At 44.3% G+C, this 13,717-nt stretch overlaps 1 long non-coding RNA gene across 1 annotated transcript; it reads left to right on the top strand.

Moving 5' to 3' along the window:
• Nucleotides 1-7,247: 7,247 nt before the first annotated feature.
• LOC139176271 (uncharacterized) lies at nucleotides 7,248-13,513 on the top strand. Its single transcript, XR_011560685.1, has 2 exons — nucleotides 7,248-7,509; nucleotides 13,282-13,513. It is a non-coding gene; the product is annotated as an uncharacterized lncRNA (long non-coding RNA).
• Nucleotides 13,514-13,717: the final 204 nt, after the last annotated feature.

Below are 13,717 nucleotides of genomic sequence, written 5' to 3' on the forward strand. Positions count from 1 at the left end.
GTTTGCCTTGGAAACTAACAGAGATCATTCTGTCGTTTTTGAGATTGCATCCAAGTACTGCATTTTGGACTCTTTTGTTGACCATGATGGCTACTCCATTTCTTCTAAGGGATTCCTGCCCACAGTAATAGATATAATGGTCATCTGAGTTAAATTCACCCATTCCAGTCCATTTTAGTTCGCTGATTTAGTTCACTCTTAGTGAACGTCAATATTCTAGGAATCAGTGAACTAAAATGGACTGGAATGGGTGAATTTAACTCAGATGACCATTATATCTATTACTGTGGGCAGGAATCCCTTAGAAGAAATGGAGTAGCCATCATGGTCAACAAAAGAGTCCAAAATGCAGTACTTGGATGCAATCTCAAAAACGACAGAATGATCTCTGTTAGTTTCCAAGGCAAACCATTCAACGGTAATCCAAGCCTATGCCCCAACCAGTAATGCTGAAGAAGCTGAAGTTGAACGGTTCTATGAAAACCTACAAGACCTTTTAGAACTAACACCCCCAAAAGATGTCCTTTTCATTATAGGGGACTGCAACGCAAAAGTAGGAAGTCAAGAAACACCTGGAGTAACAGGCAATTTTGGCCTTGGAGTACAGAATGAAGCAGGGCAAGAGTTTTGCCAAGTTTTAATAGAGTTTTGCCAAGAGAACGCACTTGTCATAGCAAACACCCTCTTCCAACAACACAAGAGAAGACTCTACACATGGACATCACCAGATGGTAAACACCGAAATCAGATTGATCATATTCTTTGCAGCCAAAGATGGAGAAGCTCTATACAGTCAGCCAAAACAAGACTGGGAGCTGACTGTGGCTCAGATCATGAACTCCTTATTGCCAAATTCAGACTTAAATTGAAGACAGTAGGGAAAGCCACTAGTCATTCAGGAATGACCTAAATCAAATCCCTTATGATTATACAGTGGAAGTCAGAAATAGATTTAAGGGGCAAGATCTGATAGACAGAGTGCCTGATGAACTATGGACGGAGGTTTGTGACATTGTACAGGAGACAGGGATCAAGACCATCCCCATGGAAAAGAAATGCAAAAAGGCAAAATGGCTGTCTGAGGAGGCCTTACAAATAGCTGTGAAAAGAAGAGAAGTGAAAAGCAAAGGAGAAAAGGAAAGATATAAGCATCTGAATGCAGAGTTTCAAAGAATATCAAGAAGAGATAAGAAAGCCTTCCTCAGCGATCAATGCAAAGAAATAGAGGAAAACAACAGAATGGGAAAGACTAGAGATCTCTTCAAGAAAATTAGAGATACCAAGGGAACATTTCATGCAAAGATGGTCTCGATAAAGGACAGAAATGGTATGGACCTAACAGAAGCAGAAGATATTAAGAAGAAGTGGCAAGAATACACAGAACTGTACAAAAAAGATCTTCATGACCCAGATAATCACAATGGTGTGATCACTGACCTAGAGCCAGACATCCTGGAATGTGAAGTCAAGTGGGCCTCAGAAAGCATCACTACGAACAAAGCTAGTGGAGGTGATGGAATTCCAGTTGAGCTATTTCAAATCCTTAAAGATGATGCTGTAAAAGTGTTGCACTTAATATGCCAGCAAATTTGGAAAACTCAGCAGTGGCCACAGGACTGGAAAAGGGCAGTTTTCATTCCAATCCCAAAGAAAGGCAATGCCAAAGAATGCTCAAACTACTGCACAATTGCACTCATCTCACATGCTAGTAAAGTAATGCTCAAAATTCTCCAAGCCAGGCTTCAGCAATACATGAACCGTGAACTTCCAGATGTTCAAGCTGGTTTTAGAAAAGGCAGAGGAACCAGAGATCAAATTGCCAACACCTGCTGGATCATGGAAAAAGCAAGAGAGTTCCGGAAAAACATCTATTTCTGCTTTATTGACTATGCCAAAGCCTTTGACTGTGTGGATCACAATAAACTGTGGAAAATTCTGAAAGAGATGGGAATACCAGACCACCTGACCTGCCTCTTGAGAAACCTATATGCAGGTCAGGAAGCAACGGTTAGAACTGGACATGGAACAACAGACTGGTTCCAAATAGGAAAAGGAGTACGTCAAGGCTGTATATTGTCACCCTGCTTATTTACCTTGTATGCAGAGTACAGCATGAGAAACGCTGGACTGGAAGAAGCACAAGCTGGAATCAAGATTGCTGGGAGAAATATCAATAACCTCAGATATGCAGATGACACCACCCTTATGGCAGAAAGTGAAGAGGAACTAAAAAGCCTCTTGATGAAAGTGAAAGTTGAGAGTGAAAAAGTTGGCTAAAGCGCAACATTCAGAAAACTAAGATCATGGCCATCTGGTCCCAACACTTCATGGGAAATAAATAAGGAAACAGTGGATACAGTGACAGACTTTATTTTTGGGGCTCCAAAATCACTGCAGCTGGTGACTGCAGCCATGAAATTAAAAGACGCTTACTCCTTGGAAGGAAAGTTATGACCAACCTAGATAGTATATTGAAAAGCAGAGACATTACTTTGCCAACAAAGGTTCTTCTGGTCAAGGCTATGGTTTTTCCAGTGGACGTGTATGGATATGAGAGTTCAACTGTGAAGAAAGCTGAGTGCTGAAGAATTGATGCTTTTGAACTGTGGTGTTGGAGAAGACTCTTGAGAGTCCCTTGGACTGCAAGGAGATCCAACCAGTCCATTCTAAAGGAGATCAGTCCTGGGTGTTCATTGTTAGGACTGATGCTGAAGCTGAAACTCCAATACTTTGGCCACCTCATGCAAAGAGTTGACTCATTGGAAAAGACTCTGATGCTGGGAGGGATTGGGGGCAGGAGCAGAAGGGGATGACAGAGGATGAGATGGCTGGATGGCATCACCGAGTCGATGAACGTGAGTTTAGGTAGAGTCCGGGAGTTGGTGATGGACAGGGAGGCCTGGCGTGCTGTGATTCATGGGGTCGCAAAGAGTCGGACACGACTGAGTGACTGAACTGAAGTGTCTTGCTGGGCCTTCTCCTTCACCCTTGCGTGTGGGATATCTCGTCAGTCGCTCCGGCGCCATGCAGCTGGTAGTACTCTGAGGCACTGGTATATCTGACTTTGTTTGTCTTCTATCTTCCAGGGTTTTTCCCTTATTACCTGATGTCTAACTTCTTGAAAATCACAGCTTTATATATTTTTTTGTTCTGGATTTTGGCGACTATGAAGAAAAATGGCACAATGCAGGGGAGAGAAGGATCAACAGGGAATAGAGTATAGAACTGGAAACACAGCTCTAGACTCTCTGCGAGTGATAATTTGAAGAAACAATAAAGGAACTGAAGAAGTGAGCTTGAGGCCTTCTTGGAGAAGAACATTTGAGGAGAGAAATAAGCAAATTTAAGAAGACAGGAACATGATTATAATAGCAAGGATGTAGAAGCAACATAAATATCCATCAACAGGACTGGATAAAGTAGATCTGGTACATATATAGAATGGAATAATACTCAGCCATAAATAGAAACAAAATTGTGACATTTGTGGAGATGTGGATGGACCTAGAGACTGTCAGATAGAGTGAAGTAAATCTTAAAGGGAAAAAATATATAGGATATTAATACCTATATGTGGAATCTAGTAAAATGGAATAGATGATCTTATTTGGAAAGTACAAATGGAGACATAAATGTAGAGAACAGACATATGGGAAGGGGAACGGGGTTGAATGGGATGGATTGGGAGATCTGCATTGATGCAGATATGTGTATATACACACACACACATATATACTATTGATCCTATGCATAAAATAGATAAGCAGTGACAACCTTCTGTATAGATCAGGGAATTCTACTCAGTACTCTGTAGTGACCTAAATGGGAAGGCAATCCAAAAAGGGGGGCGGTATATTTCTACCAACAATGAATTCACTTTGTTGTACAGAAGAAACACCCTGTGAAGCAACTATACTGCAATAAAAAAACAGACAAATGAACAGTGACGCAGGATTGCCCCCCTCCTCAGAGAACATGTGCAGGTCAGGTGGCCCGAGTCAGTGAAGGGGCCACGAAGACGAGCCTGGAGAGAGAGCCAGGGGCTCAAATCACAGGAGACTCGTAGGGAGGAAGCACCTTGGATTTCATTCTCAATGCGATGAGAAGTTATTGTAGGGTTTTTAGCAAGGGTGTACATTTGGAAGCAGGAAATTTAACATTTTAAAAGCTCAGACTAGTTGCTAAGTAGAAAACGGATCATAAGGGGTCCAGAGTGGATTCCAACTTGGTAAGGGTAACAGCACTGGAGGTGGTAATAAATAATTCAGCTCTAAAATATTTTAAAGGGCACGCTGATAAGATTTGATACAGTGCATGTGGGGTATAAGGCCAAGAAATGAGTAAAGATGTATTCCTGAGATTTTGACCTCAGTGGTGGTCTCATAACAGAGAGAAGAGTGTTGTCAGAGAGAATTAAATTATGTAATTTTGTGATGCAAAAGTCTGGAGCTCACAAAGAGGTTAGAGATGTTCCAGAATCATCAGAGTACAAGTAGTGTTGTGCAGGGGGCTCACTAGGAAGTGTGAGGCTTGGAGAAGTCCAAGTACTGAATGGTGGTGTATCTTCAACTTTAGAGGCTGGAGAATTGAGCTGAATCAGCAAGAGACCAAAATAGGAGCACCCAGTAAAAATGAAAAGCCTGACGTCCTGGAAGTCAAGCACAGAAAGCCTTCCAAGAAGTAGGGAGCGATTGGGGCTTCCCTGGTGGTCCAGCGGTTACGAATCGCCTTGCAATGCAGGGCACACGGGTTCCATCCCTGGGTGGGGAACCAAGACACATCCCATGGGTCATCTAAGCTCACACTCCACAACAAAGATCCTGCCTGATGCGATAAAGAGCGCGAGGCAGCCAAATATGAAGAAAACAGAAAGAAGCAGGGAGGGATCAACCCTATTGAGTGTTACAGAGAAAGATAAAAACCGAGAATTGATACTGCTGCTGCTGCTGCTGCTAAGTTGCTTCAGTCGTGTCCGACTCTGTGCGACCCCATAGACGGCAGCCCACCAGGCTCCTCTGTCCATGGGATTCTCCAGGCAAGAACACTGGAGTGGGTTGCCATTTCCTCCTCCAATGCATGAAAGTGAAAAGTCAAAGTGAAGTCGCTCAGTCGTGTCCGACTCTTCGAGACCCCATGGACTGCAGCCTACCAGGCTCCTCTGTCCATGGGATTTTCCAGGCAAGAGTACTGGAGTGGAGTGCCATTGCCTTCTCCACGAGAATTGATACTAGATTATTCAATATGAAGGTCTTCAGGAATAGCTCATTTCTTATCTCACCAGCCTCAAATATTTGAGGCACTGCATTTATTAAATTCTGATGAGACTTAAGGTCTGTGATGTGCCCACGTTCTCTCCTCCTGAGTTTGGTTGAAAATTTTGCTTATTTGTTTGTGTCTGAATCAACAGGTACCCTGTGCTTTCCATTTCCCCTCACCGGCTTCTTGAAGGTCAGTGTGGAATTATGGGGGCCCTACCATCTGAGGGGTGACAAGAGACGTTCCTAGAAGGGCTGACCTAGCGGTGGGTGGGCTTGCCCTATGCTCAGGGAGTTATTGTCTCTTGACCAAGACTTAGGACATTCAGAGTTTCTTTATTTTGGAATATCATCATACTCTATACGTATCCCCAAAGATGCTAGGAATGAGCAAGAACCAAAAGGTACAGCTTGATAGAGAACACTCTCCGTTTCACTCCGTTAAAAATACTACACTCCATCTGTGATTAAAACAGTAAGAAGGGACTGACCTGGTGCTCCAGGGGTTAGGACTCCGAGCTTCCACTGTAGAGGGCAGGGGTTTGATCCCTGGTAGAGGAACTAAATCACACATGCTGTGGGGAGCAAAGCAAAATAAACAAAAAACCAGCAAGAAAAAAATTCAAAATAAAATAACTATCAAACCTATGGTCTTGCTATGCTTTTTTTTTTAAACCTTAGATTAATTTTTATTTAACCACTGGAAAGGAATTTCAAGAGAAATGTCTCCTAAGAAGCTCATGGATATATTCAATGTTTTACACACACACAGTTCAACATGTTGGTTTGATTTTAACTTTACAAATGCAGTTGCCTCATTTAAGTTGCAGTCCATGGGGTCCCAAAGTCGGACACGACTGAGCAACCGAACAACAGCATTAAAGCTACTACATTCTTTGTGCCTGAGTTGACTCCGTACAGCACATCTTTTTTTTTCCATCATTGTCTAGATGCTATCTCGGATGGGTTAAATAACCCATAAGTGATATAGTTTCTAAATGAAGCAAGCTTTGTTTTTCAGATATGGTAGCTTTGGAGAAAAAGTACTGAGAGCTTTGAAGGGTCAGAAAATGTGGGTACATTCCATCGGGTGCCAAGGGCCCAGTCCGTGGAGTTCTTCAACCACACGCACAGCTCCTAACCCATTAGAGGTGCAGAGAGCTAGCTGGCCCACTTGAACGTCCTTCCTCCCAAACTTACAAAGAAAACACTCCAATTATCTGACTTGAAAGTGAATAAAGAAAGAAATGAGGAAGAAAAGTCAGTTGCTTTTCCACTGTATGACTTCCTAAGTTCGAAATCGATAGTACTGAAGAGATGGTAGGAGCCATGCTTTAAAGGACAGCTCTCAGCTTCTCTCAGACAGGAGGCAAGGGCGTAAGTCCAGAAAGAACCTCTCCCCTGCTTTACTGGGGCTCTGATTCTTTTGTTCTTGTTTAGCCTCTAAGTTGTTTCCAACTCTTTTGTTACCCCATGGACTGTAGCCAACCAGGCCCCTCTGTCCGTGGGATTCCCCAGGCAAGAATACTGGAGTGGGTTGCCATGCCCTCCGTCAGGGGATCTTCCTGGTTCAGGGATCAAACCCATGCTCTTGCATTGGCAGGCGGGTTCTTTACCACCGAGTCTCTGGTGGCTCAGATGGTAAAGAATCTGCCTATAATACAGGAGACCCAGGTTCCATCCCTGGGTGGGGAAGATCCCCTGGAGAAGGGAATGGCAACCCACTCCAGTATTCTTGCCTGGGGAATCCCATAGACAGAGGAGCCTGGTGGGCTACAGTCCATGGGGTCGCCAAGAGCTGGACACGACCAAGCCACTGACATTTCACTTCTTCATTTGATTCGTAGCCTTGTTTTATGTTCCTCTTGGTGACAGCCAGTTTTATGTGTCAACTCGACCAGCCTTGGGGTGCCAGAGGAAACACGATTTCTGGGTGTGTCTGGGAGGATGACAGCTGACATTAGCACTGAGTGGGTGTCTCAGTAAAGTTGATGCCCTGCCCTAGCATGTGTGTGGGAGGCTCATCCAGTCCTGAGGGCCGACTAGAACGACGGACAGAGGAAGTGGGAGCGCTCCCCTTCTTTGCTTCACTGTTGAACTGGGACATCTCCTCTGCCCCCGGGCTGGGGTTTCCATAATGGGATTTTCCTTGGTTCCCAGGCCTGTGGGCTCAGACTGGATTGCACCACCCACTCTCCTGGGCCTCCAGCTTGCAGATGGCGGGTTACGGGGACTTCTCAGACTCTGCGATCGTGTAAGCCAATTTCTCTCTCTCTCTCATCCCTCCCTCCCTCCCTCTCTTGTTCTCTATCTCCCCACTTCCTCTCTCCACCCCCTCCCCCTCCCCCCTCCTTCCCTTTCTCTGTCTGTGGCTTGTAAGTGAAATCATATCGTATTTGCCTTTCTGACTTATTTCACTTAGCACAATACTCTCAAGGTCCATCCATGTTGTGCCAAACGGTGGGACTGTATTTTTTATGGCTGAGCAGCATTCAGTTGTATACATAACCTCATCTTTTCATCCATTCATCCATCCATGGACACTTAGGCTGTTTACATATTTTGACTGCTGTAAATAATGCGCTATGAACATTGGGCTGCATATAGCTTTTCAAATTAGTATTTTCATGAACCTGGTGCTAATTCAAGTTGGCCATGAACCCATATTGCTACCAAGTAAAGCTGCTGTTTCATATGTTGCAAAACAGAGACATTGAAAAAGGTACATTTTTTTCTTTCTTTAGAATCCTAACTAATACACCCTTCCTTTGGGTCCTTGAGCATAACACATCAAATAAAAGATGCTAAAATATCTCCAGATATGCTGACTCTTCCACCTGGACTTCAGAAACGTACTTTGTTATTGAAGAATTTGAATTCAGTAGGGGAGCTTTGGGCTTCCCTGGTGGCTCAGACAGTGAAGAATCTGCCCTCAATGCAAGAGACGTGGGTTCGATCCCTGGGTTGGGAAGATCCCCTGGAGAAGGGAATGGCAACCCACTCCAGTGTTCTTACCTGGAGACTCCCATGGACAGTGGGGCCTGGTGGGCTACAGTCCATGGGGTGGCAAAGAGTCAGACATGACTGAATGACTAAGCACATAAGGCATCTTCAGTGAGCTCTCCTGAGATAACTAGTCTGGATCTGCAGATCTGAGTGCTTTAATCAAGGGTAGAGAGCTTCCTTTCATGAAGGTTTTCATCTGGGTAGGGTAAGCTAGGCAGTGGGTACCAACGGCCTCAACGTCACAGGGACTTAGAAGAACCAAGTTTGCTTCTTGCTCCGACTGCGAGGGTTGGCAGGGGGATCTTTCTCTCTCTGCCATTGCAGTCTACTCAGCGATCAGATATGGTTCTGCCTCCAGGATCGCCTGCCATGGGAAAGGAAACTCTGTGAACCAAACCCCGGATCTTAATGCTGCTGCTCAGAAGTCACACGTTACTGGTGCTCAAAGTTTATAGGGACAAACAAGCAAGAGGGCAGAGCTATTCAGAGCAACAAAAGCGGTTCCCGAGGCTCCTGGCCGGGTCACCGCGCCGTGGTTAGAGACAGAGCCGCCAGGGTCTGGGGCTGTAACAGCTCCAGGGTTAATGATCCAAGGCCAGGAACGCAAGTCAGAAAGCACTCCAAGAAGGGGGGACCCGAGGTGAGGCTTAGCTGGGTAAGCACAAACTTCTGAGCCATAACAAAAAGATTAGCTAGACAGACAGCCAGGCTTCTTGAGTCTCTAGAAGGGATACCTAGAGCTTTCCTCCTCCATCTGACATTTATTCAAATGTTAATTCCAGTGGACACTGAATGTCTCGTTCTCTAAGTGTGTGCTTGGTCTTTCAGCTTTGTCTGACTTTTTCGACCTCATGGACGGGAGCCCACCAGGCTCCTCTGTCCCTGGGATTTCCCAGGCACGAATACTGGAGTGGGTGGCCATGTCCTCCTCCAGATGGTCTTCCCTGCCCAGGGATGAAACCTGCATATCCTGCGTCTCCTGCACGGCAGGAGGACTCTTTACGCACAGGAGCCACCTTGGAAGCCCCTAGCTCTCTAGAGCCTCCTCATTTTTACGTTCAGTTCCTGACCTCAAAGACCTTCAAACCAGGTAGATTCCAACACTTCCAAGTTGTCTCGTCATCTTATAGAAATGGACACTTAATTTTACTGTGTATTTCATTTCCACCAGACATTTTATATGAAAGCAGTTTAGCTCTGTTATTGATCTAGAGGTGAGGTGTTGGGTATTCTTTGAGAACTTTCTCTCTGCTAGACATTTAATATACGTGTTACATCATTTGATTTTCACGTCAAGCCTGTGGATTTGTCATGAGAAATTTGATGCTTCAACGCATTCAAAGTTCATGCATCACATGTTGTACCTAGGCGCTCTCACTTCATTCTCACAACCACCTTCCCTGGTGGCTCAGTTGGTAAAGAATCCACCTGCAATGCAGGAGACCCCGGTTCGATTCCTGGGTTGGGAAGATTCCCTGGAGAAGGCAAAGGCTACCCACTCTGGTATTCTGGCCTGGAGAATTCCATGAACTATATAGTCAAGGGGTCACAAAGAGTCGGACACAACCACCTTAGGTAAGCATAAAAAGGTTAGTAACTTTGCCAACAGTCACAAAGCTAAAATAGAGAGGAGCGGGTTTTGGATTAAGTTTGCGTTTGGCAGACCTATTCCATTATGCCAAGCTGTTGTTTGTCAAAAAGAGATTCTAAACCAAGAACAACTTTAAAAAAAATCTAGTTTATCATGTCATATGCTATTGATTAAGATTTCAGTTAAGTTGGATTCATACAACTATATCCATGGCTAACCTGCCCTCCACTTATTGTTATTATTCTTTTTTAGCCTAAATTGACACTTGAATGTACTATCCCCTACCAGCAAGGATTAATTTATGACAGAAAATCCTACCCACTGTCGTTTCAAGCATGAAGGTATTGATTGCTTTCTTAACAAGAAGACTGGAGTTGATTTATCAAAATCCTGGATTGGCATTTCATAATCTTGTGGGGCTTCTTAACGCTGCCACCTAGAAATGGTGCTTCGTATTCATCATGTTTTATGGACCCAAGCAAGGCTCATGGCAGGCTTCCGAGGTGGCGCTAGTGGTAAAGAATCTGCCTGCGACGCAGGAGATGTAATGAGATTCAGGTTTGATCCATGGGTCGGGAAGATCCCCTGGAGGAGGGCATGGCAAACCCACTCTAGTATTCTTGCCTGGAGAATCCCAAGGACAGAGGAGCCTGGTGGGCTACAGTCCATGGGGTCGCAAAGAGTCAGACATGACTGATGTGACTTAGCACACACGCAAGAGTCATGGCAGCTTGAGTAGAGACAATGAGACACATCACTCAAGCAGATGATTCCTGGCTCACACATCAGATGTCATGGGTGGAAGGCAAAGGGGGATTTAAGGAAGAGCAGAGGAAAGAGGGAGGGAGAGAGGCCTCCTCCAGCTCTTCTATCCGGCAAGAAGCATGTTTTCTGGGAGCCTACCCAACAGGAGGGTGATTCCTAAGTCCACATTGCAATCCCTGCATCTGAGGGAGCTTGAAGAACGGAAGTACCTGTTTGTTTCAAAATATATCGGGGGTGGTAATTGTCCAAAATTTGTTGTGGGTGATGAAAAAGAGAGAAGTTAGCTTAACCAACTCTGATGATCACCGTCATCCCAGCCGCAGTCCAGTGATTCCTAAGCAGTTTATCTCTATTCAGCGCTGGGATTCATCCTGTTCCCCGGTTTCAGTATCACATCTATCCTTTAATTCGAAATTCAAAAATCCTCTCATCCCTTTAACCAACGAATTCTTCTGGTTTGGTTCCCGTATTAAAGTGCCATGAATTAGATTTTTAATTTTTTTTTTTTTTTTACAAAGAATGTTCCAAATTTGAACCTTTCTACCTTTACATCTCACTCCCACGCCATGCCCACCGCCATGGTCAAGGTGGGGACGTCAAGTCCACACTGCATTTGCGGCCTGCCCCTTCCCTCCGCCTCACTCTGCCAGTCCTTATTTTCAGGCACCATCCTTTCTCATGTTGCCCACAGCAACGGCATCCAACTGTTTCTTTCACTTTCATTCTAGATTCCCTACAAGACACTGTCTGCAGAGTCCTAGGAGATTTAAAAAGTGTAAATCAGATTATGTCGCTGTCTGCCTAAAACTCTTAATGACCTTCTCGTTGTCTGCTCTCAAATCCCTCCTCAGGGACCATACCTCACCAGACTGAGAACTTCTCGAGGAAAGGGGCTGGAGCTTTGTTCACGTCTTACACAGTAAGCCAGGGCCCTGCCTCCTGTATTGTATGTGTTTGTGTGCAGGTGTGTATATTAGACGGATGCATGGATGGCAGTACTGCAAGTAATTGTCAGCAGAATATATAAACTGTCTGTAGTAAACATTCTTTGAACGAGTTCTTCCCTTTCATGGAAAGGGTATTCCAAGGGCCTCTTTGCAATATTATGTGGATAACAGGGGCTTCCCAGGTGGCACTAGTGGTAAAGAAGTGGCCTGCCAGAGCAGGAGATGTAGGAGACATGGGTTCGATCCCTGGGTCAGGAAGATCCACCGGATGAGGACTTGGCAACCCACTCCAGTATTCATGCCTGGAGAATCCCCTGGACAGAGGAGCCTGGCGGGCTATGGTCCATAAGGTCACAAAGAGTCGACGCGACTGAAGTGACTTGGCATGTGGATAACAGGATAGTGTAGCAATGAGGCAAGATAGTATTGCCTGACCTAATTCACATTAGTACTGAGCTAATGTGTATGCACACATGTCCAACTAATAGGCTACTTTCAATTCTGCTGTTTTACAGGGTCTTCAACTGTGAGCATCAAAATTCTGTCAAAAGCTGTTACTCAGATCCATCATCTTACCGTCTTAAGCATCTTCGATGCTTCAAAGCTATTCTTCAAGCATTCAATGACATAAAGCTAATACAACAACTAGTCAGGCAGAAAAAAGCCTAGACTATGAAATAATATGCCCAGTTTACTAAACAGTTTAACCTATGCATAAACATATCTACTATCTACAAGTGCTGTGCTGTGTGCTTAGTCGCTCAGTCGTGTCCGACTCTTGCAACCCCCATAGACTGTAGCCCGCCAAGCAGCTCTGTCCATGGGATTCTCCAGGCAAGAATACCAGAGTGGGGAGCCATTTCCTTCTCTAGGGGATCTTCCCAACCCAGGGATGGAACCCAGGTCTCCTGCATTGCAGTCAGACTCTTTACCGACTAAGCTATGAGGGAAGCCCACTATCTATAAATAGTATGAAAATTTAACAGCAATGTTTTTCTGTATTAGTTTCCATTTATTCTCACCTGATTATTAATGAGAATTGTAGTCAGGAGCAATTAGTGCAATTTTCCTGCTCCCGATCCTTCTGACGATTGTCTTCTGTTGACACTCTCTGCCCATCTTCTGCTCTTACTCTGATCTATACCCCGTGTGAAGCCCAAACAATTCACCTGGGTGGTAATTTACTTCGGAATTGCTGCTCTAATTAGAGATGATCCCTGTCTCCACACTCACTCCAAAGTCAGTCTTTTTCAGTTCAGTGTTTTAATTGATCTTCAATACCACTGTTACAGTTCTGCAGTTTCTGTTCATGTTTGGCACCTCACAGATCCAGGCAATAAAATCCCTCCAGTTGCTGTGGCCAGTTACATAATGCCTGCAAGCAAAAACTTGCTTTCCTTTCTAAATCTGCACAGCAAGAGAGGTTTTGCAGAGACAGACATTCACTTCTGACCGCTATCCTGAAGAGTCTCTCCAGCACTACTCAGTACTGAGAAATCCATCTTACTTTGTTTCACCTAATGCACCACAAAATTCATACTCTGCACCCCACCTCTGCTCCCACTAACAATCAATCAATCAATAATATATAATTAAACACCATCTGCTTATTGTTCACTGGGATCTTATTATTTAAGTTTTTTATACTCTATTGTGATTTATCATGTATAATGGCTTCCCTGATAGCTCAATGGTAAAGAATCTGCCCTCCATGTAGGAAACGTGGATTTGATCCCTGGGTCAGGAAGATCCTTTGGAGTAAGAAATGGCATCCCATTCCAGTGTTCTTGCCTGGAAAATCGAGTGGACAGAGGAACCTGGTGGACGGCAGTCCTGGTGGTCACAAAGAGTTGGACACAACTTAGCAACTGAACACATTGTACAATAATAACAGTATCCTGTAAAATGCAATGATGAATGCAAAAATATCATTGTATTTTTAAGCATAACTATGTCTTTTGATTCTTTATTTGTCTGTCTTTGTGATATTTCACTTGTCCCATATCAAGTCCTCTTCTTTCCACCAGAGTTCTCCTTGTAGATTCTAGCAAATGGCCCTTATTTAAAGTTCATGTGTCAAGGATCAAGCTAAAATGCAACGGGAAAACTCTATTTTAATTGATAACTTGAAAAAAATCAGAGTACTCAGTTGC

Source organism: Bos indicus, chromosome 16 (genome assembly GCF_029378745.1).
Source record: "Bos indicus isolate NIAB-ARS_2022 breed Sahiwal x Tharparkar chromosome 16, NIAB-ARS_B.indTharparkar_mat_pri_1.0, whole genome shotgun sequence".
Lineage (NCBI taxonomy): Eukaryota > Metazoa > Chordata > Mammalia > Artiodactyla > Bovidae > Bos > Bos indicus.